Source organism: Geotrypetes seraphini, chromosome 3 (genome assembly GCF_902459505.1).
Source record: "Geotrypetes seraphini chromosome 3, aGeoSer1.1, whole genome shotgun sequence".
Taxonomy (NCBI): Eukaryota; Metazoa; Chordata; class Amphibia; order Gymnophiona; family Dermophiidae; genus Geotrypetes; species Geotrypetes seraphini.
This window is the reverse complement of record NC_047086.1, coordinates 212,517,692-212,538,436: the sequence shown is the minus strand read 5'-3', so window position 1 is coordinate 212,538,436 and position 20,745 is coordinate 212,517,692. Positions and strand designations below refer to the sequence as shown.

The following is a 20,745-nucleotide window of genomic DNA, read 5'->3' as shown; positions in this document are numbered from 1 at the left end:
CGCTTAGATTGTAATAAGCGAATCATCAAATTTAAATAAACTTGAAACTTGAAACTAAGAACTGCACACAGCTGCCTGCAGTCAGGGCTGCCACATCAAATGAAGACCTTAAAGAAAACTCAATCTTCCTATCATGAGGGTCCCTCAGAGTTATACCTCCCTCGATCGGAAGAGTAATTTTCCTAGTGACTGCCGCCACTAAGGTGTCCACTTTAGGAAGTTTAAATTTATCCTGCTCCTCGAGAGCCACAGGATACAACAAACACATAGCCCTTGCCACCTTGAAGCCCGACTGGCGCAGTCCATTGCTCAGAAATCAACTCCTGCATGGCCTCATGCACAGCAAAGGTCTTAGGCGGCCACCTAGTGCCCGCCATAAGGGGATTGGGCACCCCCTCCCCCCTTTTGTATCCAGAAGGGAAATGTGCAGACAGTGCATAGCTTTAGAAATAAAGGCCACCAGTTCCTCCCTATGGAACAGGTGCAACGCCAAGGGATCATCCCCTCCAGCCTCCTCCACATCCATGTCTTGCACCCCAGCCTACGCCCCCCCCTCCCCCCGGAACCAAACAGAGGTAGAGGGATCTCCGTGTAGGCAAAGTCCTCAGCCTCAGGCACTCTACGCCTCTTGGACCCGTTATGACCAAACAGTGGCTTTAACACCGCCCCCTAGGCTAGGCCTCCCACGGAGAACCTCTCCCCTTGGTCTGGGATTGCCTTCTAAAGCGAGGAAACCTTATGCAGCAAAAGCACAAACTCCGGCAAGAGGCTACCTAAGGCCACCACCATTCCTGGCGCCCGCACTTCTGCCACCGCAGCCGAGGTGCACGGCCGCACCTCCACAGGCGCAGTCAAAACCAGTCCTGCCTTCTTCTCCCCAATTGCGTCTTTGGCGCGAGGAGGAGGTGCACCCTCCGGTGCTGAAATAGTTGCTGCACCCGCGTCTCCTGTGCAACCAGCCGAACAAAGCCCTAAAATAGAGCAGCACTTCCCACACCACGAGCAACGTTTCACTGCCTCCACTGCCATGTCTCTCCCCAGCAAACAAAACACAGCGGTACTCACGTGCTCCTGTCCTGAAAGGCCCAATCCGGCACAAAGCCACAACACTGTGCAGGCAAACCTGGTTCCAAGCAAAACGGCAGGGGTTTGTTTGGGTTTTTTTCTTATGGGAAAGAAGCCCTCCAGACCAAGAAACTTTCTTCACGGGCGGTGAAGGTAGGGAAGGGACCTGGGAGGGCCCAGGTGTTGCCCCCAAAGTCAGAACTGTAATCTGCCGACACCCCTAAACTCAACTGGAGCCGAAGCAGCAGGAGAAACAGCCTTCCACAAAGGAGCCCACAGAGATCCAGGAACTATCGGAACAGCAACCATCCAACCTGCTGGAGAGAGAGACTCCATCCAAGATATACACCTGTGAATCAGTTCTCTATCTCCACCTGCTGGTAGATATGTGCTATCCCACTAGTCTCTGGAGTCATCTGCTGACGATGCTAAGGAATTAATATTTCCATATGAATAAAGGGGTCCTTTTACTAAGGCACGCTAACCGGTTTAGCGGGCGCTAAATGCTAATGCACCCATTATATTCTATGGGCATGCTAATCTTTAGTGCGCCTTAGTAAAAGGACCCCAAAGTGTCTTTGCTTATTTGTAAATGGGTCTCTACCAGAACCTTTAATTCAGTAGCATAATTAAATGAACTAACTATGTTTTATGGGGACAGATTCAATTTCTAGCGGGGACAGGTAGGGATGGGCTTGATTTCTGTCCCTGTGCAACTCTCTAGATTGCACTAAAATTCAGAAAGCCTCACAATTAACCCTCAGTCCTCAGATTTTTCCCCAAATCCTTTATCAACTCCAAAGCTCTATCCAGATGTTTAGTGCACTGTTCTAGATATAAAAGTATGTTGCCTGCAAATAGGTTTAATTCTGCTTTCTTGGTCTCCTATTTGTATGCCTTTAATATGAGAGGCCTCCCTGATCTTAGTAGCTGACTGTTCAACAGCTAACAAATAAAGAAGTGGAGATAGTCCCCCGCTCCATATCAAAGAAGTCGGTGAGTTTTTCATTTACTAGCAGACAGGATGCAAATACAAGTTCTACACCCAGTCCTTGAAGCTCCCCTCTAGTCCATACTTGCCTAAAACCTAAAATAAATATTGCCATGATATACTATCAAATACCTATTCCATATATAGGCTTACTTTAGCAGCAGTCTTTGCTGTTCATACACAGCCAGCAAAGCTCTAGTAAGATTAATAGAGGTGTACCTCCCCGGACAAATCTAGCTTGGTCTTCAAATTTTTAGCCAAAATTACTGCTAATAGTTTAGCATCTTGATTAAGTAGTGATATAGGACAATAAGACACTACCTGTATAGGGTCTTTTCCCAGATTAGGTAGCCAGGTTTGGCATTCCAGACCTCCATCTGCACTCAAATTGTTATAAGCTTCACACATGGATGAGGATATTAAGTCTGACAAGAACTTATAACATTCTGGCCCATACCCATCTGGTCCTGGGGGCTTTAGTTACTTTTAGATATTTATTTTCAGATTATTTTATTACCTACTACTTCCCTCTGGGTTATGGGCACATTTAATATACTGAGTTGAGCATTTCGTTTTCGTACTATAACATTTTGAAAACATGCACTAATATTGTATAAATTGTGTTCCTATATGGTGCTCATTGGTACGAATATTTCCCTTTGTATCTTTAATTGATAAGATCGCCTGGTTTTTCCTATGTGAAAGGACTAAATTGGCTAGCAATCTAGCTGCTTTCTTCCCTACCTATACATTCTATATCTTTGATAGTATAAATCCCTTGATACCCTTTGGGAGAGAATATCATAAATCTTCCTCCTGACTTCATTTAACTTATGCCTATACACATCATTCAGACTAACGATATGTTGCCTATGCAGCATTTGGAGTTCTCTAGAAAGGTTAAAAAGCTCATCTTCTTGCCTTTTTCTCCTCCCAGAAACATAGGTGATAATATGGCCTCTAAGGACCACCTTAGAAGCCTCCTAAAACACAACTGGATTAATGCCAGACATATGATTAGTGCAATAATATAATATTCCATCTATGATTGACAGTTTTCTGTAAGCAACTTGCCAGTTGAGATACAGAACCCTATCATTTCAGGACCACTAGACACATTGCACAGAATGTTCTTTTATATATACAGCATTTCCATTGTATTCTTGATAGGATGTCTATGTATATCAGAAGTATGGTGATTCTGTTTTATATAGTGATACCTTAAATAAATAATTAAAAACAAATTACAGCAATCCGTCTGCTGGTAGGTGAACACAACCCATTCGTCTCTGGATTCATTTGATGCTGATAAGGAAAAATAATCCAAAACAAATTAAAGCAAAATCATACCTGTAGCAAACTCCATGGACAAAAGTACTTGTGGTATTTGCACCAATGCAGGAGATTTGAATACTGCCCCTCAAATCAGATCTAGACATGAAGCTCATTGATTCATGAAGACAATGCTTCAGAATAGTATGTAGTTAAAATCAAGAAGCTGCTTTTTGCTTATCTCCCTCCCCCCCAATCCAATGCTCTCTGGCAAAGTAAGAAAGTCAAAACAAGAGTAAGAGGTACTCAAAAATTTAGGACTTAATTAAAAAAAGCCAGAATCCCCTCACCCAATCCAGTTATTCTTATAGATTCCATACCATGTCATACCTAACACATCCTGTCATGCACTGTCACTGCCAATACTTCCACACTTTACCAGACATTCATTCCATGCTATAGCATACCTAGCGTATCATTCACAAGCATGTATTGTCCTGCCATGCAAATGTACTGTCATATTCCTGTCATGCTCCTGTTTGTATTGTGTGCCATACCGTGTACATGCATCCTAATGCACTGCCATGCAATGCCTTACCACACTTTGTACCGTCAGGCACAATAATGTACTGTCAAGCTCTACTAGTTACCATAATGTCATACTAAACTCAACCTCACCACCTCATGCCTGTCTTGTCCTGTCATATCCTATTAAGAATTGCCATGCATTTTGAATACTATCATGCTCCCCTATGTATTGTGCTATCATGCCATGATCTAAAATGTGCTGTCAAGCTCAACATTACTATACTTTCTTATGTAAACCCTGTTACGCTTTATTATGTATGTAAACTTGTAATCCATTCTAAGCTCTTTTGGGAGGATGGGATATAAATCAAAATAAATAAATAAATAAGAATAGCCATACTGGGTCAGATATATAGGTCCATGTAGCCCAGTGGTCTCAAACTCGCAGCCCACCAGATACTATTTTGAGGCCCTCGGTATGTTACCATTGTTCTGTAATGTTGCCCGCCTCATTGCTGTAACCTCAAACAAGCGCTTTTCTGTGTTTGTACGCGAATGTGAGGTGAAGTGGAGAGGACAATCGCATACAGTCGCAGGAAAGCGCTTGCGTGAGGTTACAGCAGTGAAGCGGGCAATCAGGCAGTGCAGCTTGTGCATGGGTACGTAATCTCGTGAACTCTCGCAAAATTCGGCACCTCTCCTGGCGGTGACTGCTTGATGTAAGAAGGCAGTTGTATCCGGTGTTGAAGGAGGTGAGAGCTGAAGGCGGTTGCGGACGCAACCACAGGACACTTAAGGCACACTTAAGGCACAAGTTTTCCAGGCACAAGTCAGATATTGATTCTCCCCGCTACAAAAAAGCCTAGAAGATTACACCAAAGTCTTGTCTCTTGCAGTTGATACTTTAGATTAGAATCTACATCACAACTTTGCATGAGGTAAAACTCTTTATAGTTTTATAAATCTTTCCTTAATTGCTTCTGATAATTTCAGCTATACACAGCTGAAAGCAATGCAAAATGCATAAATTAGAAACTATCTAAACTTCACTTTCTGCATGTTGTACTGATTTCAGCTGTGTATAGCTGAAATTATCAGAAGCAATTAAGGAAAGATTTATAAACTATAATGAGCTTTACTCATGCAAAGTTGTCATTTCTTTAATAAGACATTAACTTCTTTTTCTGTGGTCTTCCAAATACCTACAAATCCAAAATGTAGCCCTGCAAAGGGTTTGAGTTTGAGACCGCTGATCTAGCCCGATATCCTGCTTCCAAGAGTGGCCAATCCATGTCTTAAGTACAGTACATTTTGGTAGCTTTGACAATAACTGTCAAATATGATGCATTATGTATATTTTCAAAGGTAGGTTGATATAACCTGTTCAAAGGTACTGAAATCAAGTAACACACCAGAAATTTGAATGGAAAAAAAATACTAATTTACCCTCCAAAAAACCCAACATTCAAATATATTTATACAGTATGTCACAAAATAAAACCAAAGAATGTTAGAGCTAATCTAATATTTATGCAGCACTTCATTCATAAAAAGTAACCACTGTCTTATAGATACTCAGCGGGCCACCAGGCACTCAAAACTTCTTTCATAGTGCCATGCTTTATGCTCCCCATCGTCATTGGATTCAGTTTTATAAATTTTTTAATATTTTTATTAAATGCTTTTATTAAATTTAAATAAATATGTACTAAAAGTACTTAGCTGTGCAAAGACGCTTCATGCGGGGATAGAGTCACCAACATGTTTCGCCCATTAATCTCAAAGGCTTTTTCAAGGCTACCACTCCCTAATTTAACCATTCCAACCAACCATAGAGTCGTGAGTGGTAGCCTTCGAGATTCATGGGCGAAACATGTTGGTGACTCTACTCCCACATGAAGCGTCTTTGCACAGCTAAGTATTTTTAGTACATATTTATTTAAATTTAATAAAAGCATTTAATAAAAATATTTAAAAAGTTATAAAACCGGATCCAATGACGATGGGGAGCATAAAGCCCAGCACTATGAAAGAAGTTTGAGTGCCTGGTGGCCCGCTGAGGATCTATAAGACAGTGATTACTTTTTATGAAAAAAGTGCTGAATAACTGTAAGATTAGCTCTAACATTCTTGGGATGATAATAATAATAATAATTTATTTCTTATATACCGCTATACCGTGAAGTTCGAAGCGGTTTATAATAAAGATACGTTTAGTCAGTACATGGGATGCAAGTGGTTTACATTAAAGAATAATTTTGTCAGTACATGGGATACAAGTGGGTTACAGTAAAGATATATTTTGTCAGTACATGGGATGCAAGTGGGTTACAATACAAGTGGTTTACTATCAAGGTGCATTTTGTCAGTGTATGGGATACAGGTGGGTTACCATAAAGATAAATTTAGTCAGTACATGGGTTACAATAAAGATACGTTTTATCAGTACATGGGGTGCAGGTGGGTTTTACAATAAAGATACATTATGTCAGTACATGAGATTCAAGGTGGAAAGTATAATTAGTTTTGGGCCTTGGAATTAGGGGGCGAGGTTATTTAATGGTTCTTCATTTAAGTGTGTTTAAATAGTGCCAGAGGCTAACAAAATAGAACCAAAACATAGGACAGATGTCTATGAAAAGGTAGAGAAAAGACATCAGTGTCGCCAAAACAGACAGGCAATCAGTTTGCATGCAAGATGAATTATCTTAAAATCTTTTAAAGAGATCAGACACATAACAGGTCTTTAAAAACACCACTAAGTTCTTCAATGCAGAATGCATATAAATTCCTCAAAGTCAAAAATATATATAATAAAGTCTGTCTAATAAAGTTCATCTTAGTATCAAATAAGAGAATAATCCAGTGTACTTATTTTTATGAAGACTTATCCCACGAACACCAAAGAGGTTCACTAGTATCACAAATGGAAAGGCATATAAAAATGGGTAGTACAATTACATCTTCTTGGTCAACAGGCCATTAATTCCAATGGCATCTTCATGACATCACTAAACCATTAATCCACAGCCACTTGGCACTCTCAAGGTATGCCATTTTCCTCTTACTGAGCATAACCTCCAGAGAAGGGTTGCAACATGCAACAATCATATTAGTAATTACAGCAATAAAGATTCTATAAACAAAATAGTTACATTAACTGCCTTCTACACACCAATCTGTAGATATATGGCATAAGAATTCAAACTAAAAACACAACACTTGTGGTGTCAGAAATCCACAAACTCATGTGGCTGTTGAAGGCAAAGTTGGCATTAGCTAATGAACAGTATTAACACATGATCTAATTATATCATTTTTAACAATCTGAACTGTATTTAAACCACTACACCAGAAGGTAACCTGATAAATATATTTTTTTAAAAATCACGTCCAACTTTAACCAACCTACCTATCATCAAAACATTTTGAGCAAAGAAAAGACCACTACTAATGTACTCTTCTTCACCTTTTATACACAGTCAAGTCACATTATTATGACCACCACCTACCTCTGACATTAGGGGCACACAGCCAATGAACAAATGCATGTGTCTCATGCAGACTTTGTGGGTATATAAAGTGGGATGTCAGCAAGTTGCCACTATAACAACCATGGCTGTCGTGGAGAAAAAAAGCGCAATTTATCAGACATTGAAAAAGGCATGATCATCTGTTACTGGGACAAGGGTGGCAGCATTTCATAAACAGCAGAGTTTATGAACTGTTCACAGGCTGCTGTGGTTAAAGTGTACCATGAGTTGATGAATGAAACCTTTTTGATGGTGGGACAGCATGAGCCATCAACACAAGAGGTGAATGTTGACTGCGCAGGTTGGTGCAGGCCAATAGGCAGGCTACATGGAACAACTCACCTTCCAAACAAACCAGGGGGCTTCCAGATGTGTGTCAGAAACAGCTGTGCAGTGAACCCTGTTGCGAATGGGGCTCCAGAGCAGGCGGCTGGTGACTGCACCCATGCTCATGAGGGTTCATCACAAAAAAATGTCTGCAATTTGTTCAGGAATACCAACACTGGACTTGCACAGTGTTGGTATTCCTGTACAGGATGGGTTGCCTTCTATGATGAGTCACATTTTGGCTCTATCAAACAGATGGACATTGGCATGTCAGGCAGAACAAACACCCAGCAAACATTGTTGGATGTACACAAGCTAGTGGCAGGATGGCTTGGGGGACTGTTTTCTTGGTATGATTTGAATCCCTTGAAACCTCTGGAGGCGCTCTCAGCCGATATGGTATCTCTCCATCCTTGCATATCAAGGACACCTGTACATGTTAACGGTCTTCCCTATGGCCGATGGGATCTTTCACACGACAATACATCATGTCATATCACCAGAATTGTTCACAGAGCATGACCAAGATTTCTAGCTACTTCCTTGGCCTCCAAATTCTCCAGACCTTACCCCAATAAAGCACATTTGGGACCACCTCGATCGACATGCTTGACTGGACCCACCACCACACACACCCGTCAGCAACTATCAGATGCACTGCAGTCTACATGGCTCCAGATATCTCTAGCAACCATCCAGCATCTTATTGAGTCACTCCCATGGTGTGTAGCTGCCATCTATGCTGCCAGAGGCAGTTATTCTGGATATTAGCAAGTGGTCATAATAATGTGATTCGACCATGTATTTCCCTGTATATCATAAAATCCTTGTAGTGTCTTCTCTGGGGATCACATCCATATATCATTTATTGTCTATACAATTACCACATTATGAACATCTGTAGGATATTTTTCTGCCTCAAATGTTCCTGTTAACTGCTCTCAATTGTTTACAATCATTTGTATTACATATGGCTACAAAGAATCCCAATGTATTTCATGAGCATTATGATTTACAAAATGTCACTGCAGCCACCTTTTAAGTACACAGCGGCATCTCTTTTTGAACAATAAAAATAAAGCTTCCTCCTCTCCCAAAATAAAAAGTCAAAAAGAAAAAAAAAAATTCTATCCATATTCAAATCCACTTGGATAAACTGACTTGAACTCATACCTTAGTAGTGTTTCTGATAATCAGAACTAGACCATCAATGCCAAGAATGGCTGTAAGTCAACAGAACCAGATCTAGCTTAAAATTGCAATCCCACTGTACATTTAGCATTATAAATCTATTTTTCTTAGGGAAAACCCTATGAACGCTACTATTTCATGAGCATCCTCCCTGGCTTAAGAAAACCCCCTTCATGTAATATATGTAACATATAGTAATACGATTAACTGATATGATCGTGGAGATTATTTGCTATTTTTTAGCTGAAAGATTAAAAATAACAATGTTTATCATTTCCTTCTAATAACCCCCCAAAATAAGTACTTTGTGACCTTGCCTAACCATGCCTAAAACTTTTATGAAAATAATCCTAATGACTATTACAGGACCCAAAAAACACAACCGATATTGACTGCTGTTACAGTCACAGAATAGGAATGAGTGAAAAGATCACTAATTAAGTGAGGAATTTCTCCCATTCTGCATATAAAAGAAACATACTAAATTAGGCATTGAATGTTATTTAACTACCTTTCATTATACAAGAGCACAAAAATCACACTGCTGAACTTTAAACAAAGATTTCACAGAAATCTTTAAAGAAAAAGCATTAATGATTAGGATACTGGGGCTTTACAGACAAACTACCTAAAGTACTTGGATGATTGTATTCAACTGAAAAGTTTACAATATCTATTCATTTATTGGGATTTATTAACTATGTTTATAAAGAGATTCAACCAAGGCAGTGTGTAGAAAGTTATTACAGCATAGATTTTAGGGCTACAAAAAAAATCCCTCACAGATTCCAAAGGCAATGGAATACCTTTTTTTTTCTTTGTTAGGAAGCAAACAAACTAAACTAAGTCTATGATTCACCCAAACTCCCTAGTTACCAATGTCATGTGAATAAGGCTGGCATTGGGAAGCGATATGGAGGTGGAGATGGGGAGCCAGTCTCAATACCCTGGGCCCCTATATCATAGCAGGCCTCAAACCTGCCTGATACTTTAAAAAAAATGATAAAAGTTTGCAGAAAGGGTTTGGGGCATGAAGGACAAAAAGTTGATCATGCCATGACCCAAGCAGCCGACCTTGTTCCACTACCCATGCCAAAACCCACAACGTATATTAGAGGACTCGTCAGGAGAAAAATTCCGAGGCTAGTTGCAAAATGTGAAAACTTATAATGTAATATTATGATTACTAATATCAACAGAATGGAAGAAGGTTTGTTTTAAAGGTTGGGAGTGGGTTAGGACTTGAAAGGGGGCTGGACTAAAGAGACTATTTGGAGAGGAGGGCTAAAGAATTTGAGGTTGAATTTTGAAGAGCAGCAATGAATTTAATATAGATGGGACTGGTTTGGTTTCGAGAAAGATTAAAGCAGAGTGTACTTAGAAAAAATGAGATAAAGGCCAAGGATATACACAGGCCTAAGCTTTAAAAGAAGAAAAAAAAAATACAACAAAGCAAAGCTCACCTTCCTTCTTAAGTGCTGCGTGCGGCCCGCTCTCTGCAGGGCCCAGAGAAAACCAGATTATAAAAGAAGCCGTGAAGGAGGGAAGGGGGGCCGGAGAAGCAGAGTAAACACAAACGCACGCCGTCAGAAAGAAAATTAAAAAAAAATAAACTAAAATACCAGGAGGGGGGAAAAGAAAGAAAAAGAAAAGAAAAAAAGAAAAAGAGAAAAGAAGGAAAACGCCGAGGCCCCCTCCTCCGCCTCCTCCTCCTCCTCCTCCTGGCAGTGAGCACTACGTCAACACTTCCCGCATAATACCTCACCCAGTCGCCTCTACGGCAGGCCGTGATGTAAACTCTTCCTGTGCTCCTTCCCACCCCACTTTCTGTTCGTCATCGTGCAGCGCGGGGTCGAAAGGGTTCGCTACCCGGAAGTAGTTTTAGTCTCACCACCCTCTTGTTACTATGGCAACCAACGGTTTTCCCTTGTCCGTCTCGTTCTCTGCTGGAAGAATAAGGAGACTTGGAGATAGGGGGTGGTTTGTGACTACAGGAAGAGCTTCTATTCATTTCTCTACTTTTCTGGATGGCTGAGAAGGCTTAGGGCAGAGCGGTCCTTGAGGATTACGCTCCTTTTTCAAATTTCAGCTCAAAGCCAGTTACATTAAGTTAAGATATATAAGCTTTTTCTCTGCCTAAGTGGGCTCGCAATCTAAGTAATCACTGCTCTAACAAGGTTGAAAGACTATTAAGTGCGAAAAAGTGGGATTTAAACTACTACTAATACTTTCTATAGCGCTGAAAGGGTTCGCATCGTTGTACATTTAACATTCCTGCTCAGAAAAGCTTACAATCTAATTTGGACAGACAAGACATATTAAGGTCGGGGAGTTTCTAGCAAAAGGAATGATATGATGGGTATAAGTATCTGATGGTGAGTGGGCGTTAAGAGTTGAAAGCAGCTTCAAAAAATGTGGGCATTTAGCTTGGATTTGAATATTGCTAGAGATGGAACATGAGATATTGACTCTGGCAGCCTGTTCCAGGCATAAAGCACAGCAAGAAAGAAGGGACAGCGTCTGGAGTTGGCAGTGGAGGAGAAGGGCACAGATAAAAGGGACCTACCTGATGAACGGAGTTCAAGGGTGGGGAAAATATTGAGGGGCTACAGAGTGAATGCACTTGCAAGTCAGTAACGGGAGTTTGAATTGTATTCGGAAATGGATGGGGAGCCAATGAAGTAATTTGACAAGAAGGGTAATGTGAGTGTGGTGGCTCTCGTGGAAAATGAATTGGGCTGCAGCATTTTTAATGGATTGAAGGGGAGACAGATGGGTGAGCTGAAGATCTGAGAGAAGTATGTTGCACTAATCTAAGCAAGAGGTAATGAGAAGGTGAGGAGAGGAGAGGTCAGATTTTTGTAATAATATGGAGGAGGAAGTGACAGGTTTTAGCAGTTTGTTGGATCTGAGTGGAGAAGGAGAGAGAGGAGTTAAAGATTACCTTGAGGTTGGGAGCTGACAAGGCAGGGAGGAGGAGAGTGTTATCCAATGAAAAATACCACATCCCCTAGTACTCTCATTCTGTCCCTGGTTTACAGTATTCTGAAGGTCGCTGGTAAACCTTAAAAGAAATTACCTCACACTGACAACCCAATCGCTGTATATAATATAAGTTTATTAATAAACAAAAGTCAGCTTACATGAACCAAAGGTACAGCAGATTGAGCCAACGGATGACATACAGAATAGCCAGCGTATCTGATATGTAATATCCGTCCTCCAGTTATAGATCAAATGGACTACTTTTATACTCTTAGTCAGTAGCTTAAAATGGAAGGTATTTCCTGGTTACAAATCACATGATTACTTTCTATTGGATTATTTTTGTCACATTTGTTGATTGGATAGTATACATGTTGGTCATAGAGCCATATTGAAGCATTATGTCACCTAGTGCCAAATATGGCTTTTCTATTTTCCCCTGACAATGCATTATTAATGCTGCGTCAATAATTTCTGGGAGCGAGTCCTTTGATTGTGGGTCTGTCAGCACTTTTCATTTGTGGTTGATAAGACTTCTGGTAGGCCATCTTGACCTGAAGTTGTGTGGTTTGGTGACCCAAACATACACTTCTTTGGAAAGTACAGAAGTGTCCAAAGTTGCCACACTCAGGAAGTATCACAGTCAGCAGGTGTCTTTGTCAGTCTCTTGAATTCCTGAATAGGTTCTTATTAGTGCTGACACAATAAGATAAGATTTCTGCAATGTGTATGAGACCTGGACAAGTTTTAATGCAGCTACACAATAAATGTTCCTTTTCAGGGTCTGCATCTTCACTTTCATTTTCAATGAAGGTCTTACTCCTTATTCTCCTTCTTCACCTTCATTCTTATGAAGGTCTTAATACTCCTCATACTACTCTTCTAGCTTTTATTCTGTCTTGCAGTTGGCTTACATCTCTCAAGTCAAAGAGACTCATGAGGAAGGTACAGTGCTGAAACATGGACCGTGTTTGGTCCTCTTTGATTATATTGCCTGTTTCATTTTGAACACTAGATACATTTTTAATTGATTTCTCAATAAAGACACTTTTATTTTTTCCTTTTACTTGTATTGGCCTTTTTTACTATTTTCATCTCCACCACTTCCCTCAGGAGGGCATTTCCGGCATCAACCATTCTGCGTGAAAAATAATTTCCTAATATTACTCCTAAGTCTACCACCCTACAACCTCAATTTATATCCTCTAGTTTTACTATTTTCCCTTCTCTGGAAATGATTTGTTTCTATATTAATACCTTTCAAGTACTTAAATTTCTGTATCATATCTCTCCTGTCCCTCCTTTCCTCTAGAGCAGTGGTCCCCACCCTTTTTGACACCAAGGACCACTTTAATAGAAGCAAATTTTTCCAGGGACTTGTGGGGGAGAGGATTTGGGCGGGTTCGTAGGGCAGTTTTATACACAATTTTATACATTAACAAAATAAATAAAAAAAGCTTTTTCTCTCTTAGGTCCTGGTTTGTGCTTGCTGTCTAACACCAGCTCTGGCAGGATACATATTTCAAATCTGACATATTGTAATCACAAAATAGAAAATAAAATTGTTTTTTCTACCTTTTGTTGTCTGGTCATTTTGTTTTTCCATCATCTTGGTCCTGATTTCTCTGTCTGCTTTTTGTCTATCTTCTACTAATTCTCTTTCCAGTGTCTGCTCTCCATTTTTCTCCTCTTCTGTTCCAATCCTTATGCCTGTCTCCGTATTGATTTTTCCCTTTCAGCTTTCTTAACTTTTTCTTTTCTTTTTTGCCTCTGTCCACTCAAATCTTGCCTTCTCTCACCCTTCTTCTTTTTAAATTTTAAGCTACCTCTAAATTCTCCATCTTCTTTCAGTCCCTAGCTCTCCCATTTCCCATCTCACTCCTTTCCCAGCCTCCTATTTCCTTCTATCTACTCCCCATTACCACTGTTCTACCACTGTTCTCTCACTAGTTATCTCCCTTTTGACCACATGGCTTCCCACCACTTGCAGAATCCCCTCCCTCTCTCCACTGGTCAGGCTATATCGCCCTTTCCCTTTCTCTCCATCCCCTAGCATCCCCAGCTCTCTTCCCTCTTGCCCTCCCATGGGTCCATCTCTTTTTCTTTCTCCCCATGATCCAACATTTTGCTCCCGATCTTTTCTGTTGTTCTTCCCTCCCCCCTTGATGCTGAACAATGAGATAGAAGAAAAATAAAAGAGATGCTACATCTCTCCCTTCCACACCCAGGCCTTCCATCTCTCTTCCACCCCAGATCCAACTTCTCTCCCTTTCTCTTCCCAACTGCCCCCCCCCCCATCCCACCTCTCCCATTGCCTGCCTGCCTTCCTCCCCCAGGTCCACCATTTCTCCCTTTATTTTTCAACAGTTCTCACTTCAAGTATCTCTTTCCCTCTCCAGGTCCAATTTCTTTCCCTTCAGACCATTGCCCACCATTCCTGAGGACCGTGCCCGCACGCTTGTTCGGGGATGTTTGTGTGATTTCCGCAGATATTGCCCTGGTCGAGGGGCTGCTTCCTTCCTGGCCTCTGGGTCACCCCGAGGCTGTTTCTTTCAGCACATGCAGTCCTTTCTCAAGCAGTTTTGGTTACGATGGATATTACAGCGCTGTATACCAATATCCCCCAACAGACTGCCATTGAAATGAATTGTCTGGGAATTTCTTCTGACAATATTCCTCCTTTAAATAAGATTTACTATTTGCCAAATAAAAAGATTCCTCAAAAGAATATGGAGAAAAATAATGGACAAGAGGAACAGATTGATTTTGCTAATGTTACTGCTCTTTTAGAACAAACTTTGAATCCAGATACTGAGAGAACTACGCTTCTAATATCTTTTGTTTTTGAGCAAGATTTAAATATGGTCTTAAGATTATATTTTAAAAATTCTCAAAAATTATTTGGAGCACAACGTATCTGGATTTATCCAGATGTTTCCAAAGTGACTCAAGAGCGAAGGAAAGATTTTCTTTCCTTAAGTCAAGAAACTCTTAAATTGGGTGCTACATTCCTATTAGCTTATCCCTGTAAATGTTTGGTAAGGTACTTGGGAACCAAATATGTTTTTTTTCTTCAGACCATTTAAAGGAGTTCCTAAGAGTTAAAAAGATTACCAAGGATTGATGTAGAATGGAATATAATTAGAAGGTAGCCGTGCCTCACTAAGCCTTTTCCTTTGAAATTAATTCTTTAATTTATGTCTCCAATATTATTTGATTATCACACCCCTTTTTATTGTGGTCTAAGGAAGGGATAAAATGTGTTTCTTTCTCTGTATTGCATGGAACAAGATTACTCTTGTGAATTGTAGTTAAAACTTAAATAAATAATTTAAAATAAAGAAATGAATTGTCAACATCTTAAGGTATTATCTTTGTCTAGTGCTCAGATCCAGTTTTTGATCAACATAGCCACCTTAGTTCTTGAATATAATTATTTTAAATTTGATCAATCAATATTTTTAAAAATACGGAGAACAGCTATGGGTGCCAAGATGGCACCCACAGTAGCGTGCTTATATATGGCCTCATTTGAAGATAAATATCTGTACATTTCACAATATTTTGAGTATATGTATTTTTGGGAAGCGTTATATAGATGACATCGTCATGGTATGAACAGCATCATAACAAGAACTACAGAACGTTATGGTATGGATAAACACATATCCTCATTTGCACCTCATTTGCTACATATCAATCTGAGATAGCTTTTCTTGATTTAGTGATTAACTAGCTGATGGCCCGGCGTTGCACGGGTATTTAATTATAGCAATAACACAGTAAATGGATTGAAATAAAGATACTTTATAGTGGTGTATGAAATTATTTTTTACAGCTTTATAAAAAGTACAATAATCAAATTATAATGTGAAATATTTGACAAAATGAATACAATACAACTAACACAAAACTTGATTATAAGCAACAATTTTAGTTTCACCTCCAGGAGCAAGAACATATAAATTATTGGGTGAACCCACCCTTGATCAAGCAACATAGAGTTGTCCATGGGAAAAACAGGGGGATCTTAAATCCACTCCACAGTATGTAATAGTCTGTCCCTGTGATTTGTTGATTGTGATAGAGAATGCAAGTCTCACTGGAATTTGCAATCTCTTAAACTGAAAAGGAAGATCTGTTGGAATAAGTGGCATCCAAAAGTTTCAGTATTGATTTAAACAACTCAATATGTGGAAACTCAGGTTGAAAAGAAACTCCATGCAGTTTGTTCCCGGTTCAGAATGGAACCTGTGTTCCTTGTTCAGGATATGTGAGTACTCATGTAATGTAATAACATTATGAACTGGGGTGCATGAAGGAAACAGTTACAAACACAGTTAGAACATACAAACTCTATATGTATGGTGTCCGTGGTAGAATAGAAATGATGTCCCTAGTGGTTATAGTGACATAGAAAGTGTTTTATAGTTGGAATTACTGTGAGAATGGCAGCTGTTTACATTTTTTCCATTGACATGAATGGGTGAAATCAGATTTTCAGTTAGTAGCTCCGCCCACGTGTGCAGGTGGGCCGCGAGACCCCCAGAACATATCACCCCAGGTAGTGAGGGATCTGCATACCAAGTTTTGTTCAAATCGGTCAAGCCGGTTTTGAATTACAGTGAGAATGGCAGGTTTTTACATTTTTTCCATTGACATGAATGGGTGAAATAAGATATTCTGTTTGTAGCTCCGCCCACGTGTGCAGGTGAGCCGCGAGACCCCCAGAACATATCACCCCAGGTAGTGAGGGATCTGCATACCAAGTTTCGTTCAAATCGGTCAAGCCGTTTTTGAATTACTGAGAGAATGGCAGCTTTTTACATTTTTTCCATAGACATGAATGGGAGAAATGTGAATTTCTGTTTGTAGCTCCGCCCACGTGTGCAGGTGGGCCGTGAGACCTCCAGAACATATCACCCCAGGTAGTGAGGGATCTGCATACCAATTTTCGTTCAAATCGGTCAAGCCGTTTTTGAATTACTGTGAGAATGGCAGCTTTTTACATTTTTTCCATTGACATGAATGGGTGAAATCTGATTTTCTGTTTGTAGCTCCGCCCACGTGTGCAGGTGGGCCGCGAGACCCCCAGAACATATCACCCCAGGTAGTGATGGATCTGCATACCAAGTTTCGTTCAAATTGGTCAAGCCGTTTTTGAATTACTGAGAATGGCAGCTTTTTACATTTTTTCCATAGACATGAATGGGTGAAATGTGAATTTCTGTTTGTAGCTCCGCCCACGTGTGCAGGTGGGCCGCGAGACCTCCAGAACATATCACCCCAGGTAGTGAGGGATCTGCATACCAATTTTCGTTCAAATCGGTCAAGCCGTTTTTGAATTACTGTGAGAATGGCAGCTTTTTACATTTTTTCCATTGACATGAATGGGTGAAATCTGATTTTCTGTTTGTAGCTCCGCCCACGTGTGCAGGTGGGCCGCGAGACCCCCAGAACATATCACCCCAGGTAGTGAGGGATCTGCATACCAAGTTTCGTTCAAATTGGTCAAGCCGTTTTTGAATTACTGAGAATGGCAGCTTTTTACATTTTTTCCATAGACATGAATGGGTGAAATGTGAATTTCTGTTTGTAGCTCCGCCCACGTGTGCAGGTGGGCCGCGAGACCTCCAGAACATATCACCCCAGGTAGTGAGGGATCTGCATACCAAGTTTCGTTCAAATCGGTCAAGCCGTTTTTGAATTACTAAGAATGGCAGCTTTTTACATTTTTTCCATAGACATGAATGGGTGAAATGTGAATTTCTGTTTGTAGCTCCGCCCACATGTGCAGGTGGGCCGCGAGACCTCCAGAACATATCACCCCAGGTAGTGAGGGATCTGCATACCAAGTTTCGTTCAAATCGGTCAAGCCGTTTTTGAATTACTGTGAGAATGGCAGCTTTTTACATTTTTTCCATTGACATGAATGGGTGAAATCTGATTTTCTGTTTGTAGCTCCGCCCACGTGTGCAGGTGGGCCGCGAGACCCCCAGAACATATCATCTCAGGTAGTGAGGGATCAGCATACCAAGTTTCGTTCAAATCGGTCAAGCCGTTTTTGCGTGATCGCGGCACATACACACACACATACATACATACACACATACATACCTCCGATTTTATATATATAGATTTGGAAAATGCAAAGTTTCGGACCACTTTTTACAGAAAGGATATGGATAGAAATAATCTATTACTGTATGACAGTTTTCACCCTAAGCATCTTAGGAATAACATCTTTGTAGGACAATTCCTACATTTAAAGCAAATATGTTGCAAACATCATGATTTTGTTACACAAGTATCAGAAATGTGGAAAAGATCTGATGAGAGGGTACCCACGATCAGTCATCAGAAAAGCCTACAAGAGAGCAGTATTTGCTCAGAGGTACATAATCGAAATGGAAATACATCTAAAAAACCGCAACACTTGGACAATCAAATATACAGGTCATCCAAGTCCCAATAATAGAACAGAGTTTTAGATGTATCTAAAACCAGCTTAGGCCTTTTCACTGCTTCTATGCGCCCAGAGCGAAAAGGGGCGTTTTTGGAGGAGTGGGTAGGGCGGGATGTGGGATGACCTAGATTTAGTCGTCCAGCAGCCATAATCGAAATTTTGATGAAGTTGCCTGTATGCATCTTATCCTTTTTGTGTTAGACCAAGTCAAAACAGGTATAAGTTCCAGATCGGGCCGTTGAGCTGATCGCGGCTGCTGCGATCAGCTCAGCGGCCCAGGCAACCCATCCCCCCACCCCCGTAATGATCACAGAAGAAGGGATGCTCAGTCCTTCATGCCCAGCACCTGCCACAACCCCCCCCCCCCCCCGAATGATCGCAGCAGGAGAGCTGTCTAATCACTCTTGCCCAGCATTTGCACAACCCGCCCCCCCAAAAAAAAAAAATTCACTGGCAGGAGAGATGCCCAATCCCTCCTGCGGACACCCCCCACTCCCCCAAAGGTGCAGCGGAGAACAGAAGTCCAATGGGAGGGTCTGCGGGGACCTATACACCAGCAGAGAGAGAGATATATATATATCTGGGAGAGATATCTGGCCCTGTGTGGCTGACCAGCCCTGATGGGGTACTGGTGCAGCAGAGAAAGCCTAGTGGTGGGAGAGTCCCCAGGGACCTATACACCTGCAGGGAAAGAGCTGAAGAAGAAGCCGGGAATCTGGTAGAACCTGGAGTCGAGGGGCTAAGGCTTAAGTTTGACCAGAGATGTGACCAGTGAAGAAGGATTCAGGCGAGTTCTCAGTGCATGCGTTGGCAAGAAGACAACTGAGGGACTAGGAGAACCCTCAGTGCATGTGTACTGGATAAGACAACCGAGTGACGGAGAAGCTGAGATAGTCCAAGGACCCTGGGAACATTGGCCAAAGGACTGAGGAGCAGTCCAGCGGAGAGACCGGCTGAGGGACCAGTAATGGCACTGGATGCTGCTGAAGACCTGGAGGACTAATGGAGGGTCAGGAGGGACTCAGAAGAATCCTATAGAGACGGAGTCCAGGGAGGACCTGGGGACTGACCAGGAGAAGTTTGGAAGACCTGGTCAGAGATTTTAATGGAGTGTTTGCTGTATGGTTGTAACCCTGTATTTGTGTTTTTACAGAGAACAAAGGTGCTTGGGGGTATTGATATGTGATGGGTATACCAGCTCAGCCCGGTCGCATGATGACACTGCCCTTCCAACTTTGTCCTGTCTCCCTCCTCCTTCTTATCCAAGCTACTTGAACGTGCTGTTCACCACCATTATCTTGATTTTCTTTCATCTCAAGCTATCCTTGACTCGCTTCAATTGGGCTTACACCCTCTTTATTCTATAGAAACTGCCCTTATGAAAGTCTCCCATGACCTTCTCTTCACCAAATCTAAAGGCCTCTACTCCATCCTCATCCTTCTTGATCTATCCGCATCTTTTGACATGGTAAATCAGCACCTACTCACCGATACACTGGCCTTGCTTGGATTTCAGGGCTTTGTTATTTCATGGTTTTCTGCCTATCTTTCCCATCGCACCTTTAGCATTTGCTGTGGTGGATCCTCCTTCACCACCATCCCGCTGTTGGTTGGTATACCTCAGGGCTTTGTCCTGGGACGACTACTTCTTTTTTCCATCAACACTTCTTCCCTAGGTTTTCTAATTTCCTCCCATGATGACTCACAGATCTATCTACACCTGATATCTCAAGACATTCAATCCCTTTTTCAACCTGCTTGCCTGACATCGCTACCTGGAAGGCTCACCATCATCTAAAACATGTCCAAGACTAAGCTTCTTATTTTTCTTTTTTTTTTTTAATTCAATAAATTTTTATTCAGTATTTTAAAAAATACAAGGAGCAATTCAAATACATAAAAGTAGTATAACATTTTGCATTAATATATAGTTATTTATAAAGGCCCATATTATTAAGAAAAGCTCAGAGTATTGGATTTGTTTGTGGTGATGTATGACAATAGAAAGTGAAATAGGACAAAGTAAAAATTGAAAGAGAGAGGAAAAAAGAAGAGAAAGAAAAAAAAAAAAAAAAAAAATTTAAAGAGAGGAGAAGAGAAGACAGGAGTGTCTACATAGTAGAATGTACATATAAATCTAAAAATGACCAGGGTGATTTTTTGTTTTTCCAATGCATGGATTTACGGAGTGAAATTTTTTTTTCATATGCATATGATTCAAATCTGTGGTACATACATAGAGAGTTCCACCAAAAAGTATAATCTAATAACGAAGATGATTTCCAATTTTTCAGAATATGCATGAGAGCAGTCACAAACATGGTATCAATGAGTTTAGGAGGACAATTTGATTGCGCGAAACAGGGGTGTTGAGATCGAAGGATTAT

At 40.9% G+C, this 20,745-nt stretch overlaps 1 protein-coding gene across 3 annotated transcripts in view; it reads right to left on the bottom strand.

Annotated features, from left to right (window-relative positions):
* The window catches only part of R3HDM2 (R3H domain containing 2), a 462,276-nt gene extending 451,499 nt beyond the window's left edge, over nucleotides 1–10,777 (bottom strand). Inside the window, exon 1 of one of the 3 annotated variants that reach the window (XM_033936665.1) lies at nucleotides 10,673–10,777. The gene's annotated coding sequence lies outside the window, so the exon portion shown is untranslated. Of the gene's footprint in view, nucleotides 1–10,370; nucleotides 10,649–10,672 lie in introns of those variants that run through there. The other 2 variants (XM_033936664.1, XM_033936663.1) reach the window with 2 other exon arrangements.
* Between the last annotated feature and the right edge of the window lie 9,968 nt (nucleotides 10,778–20,745).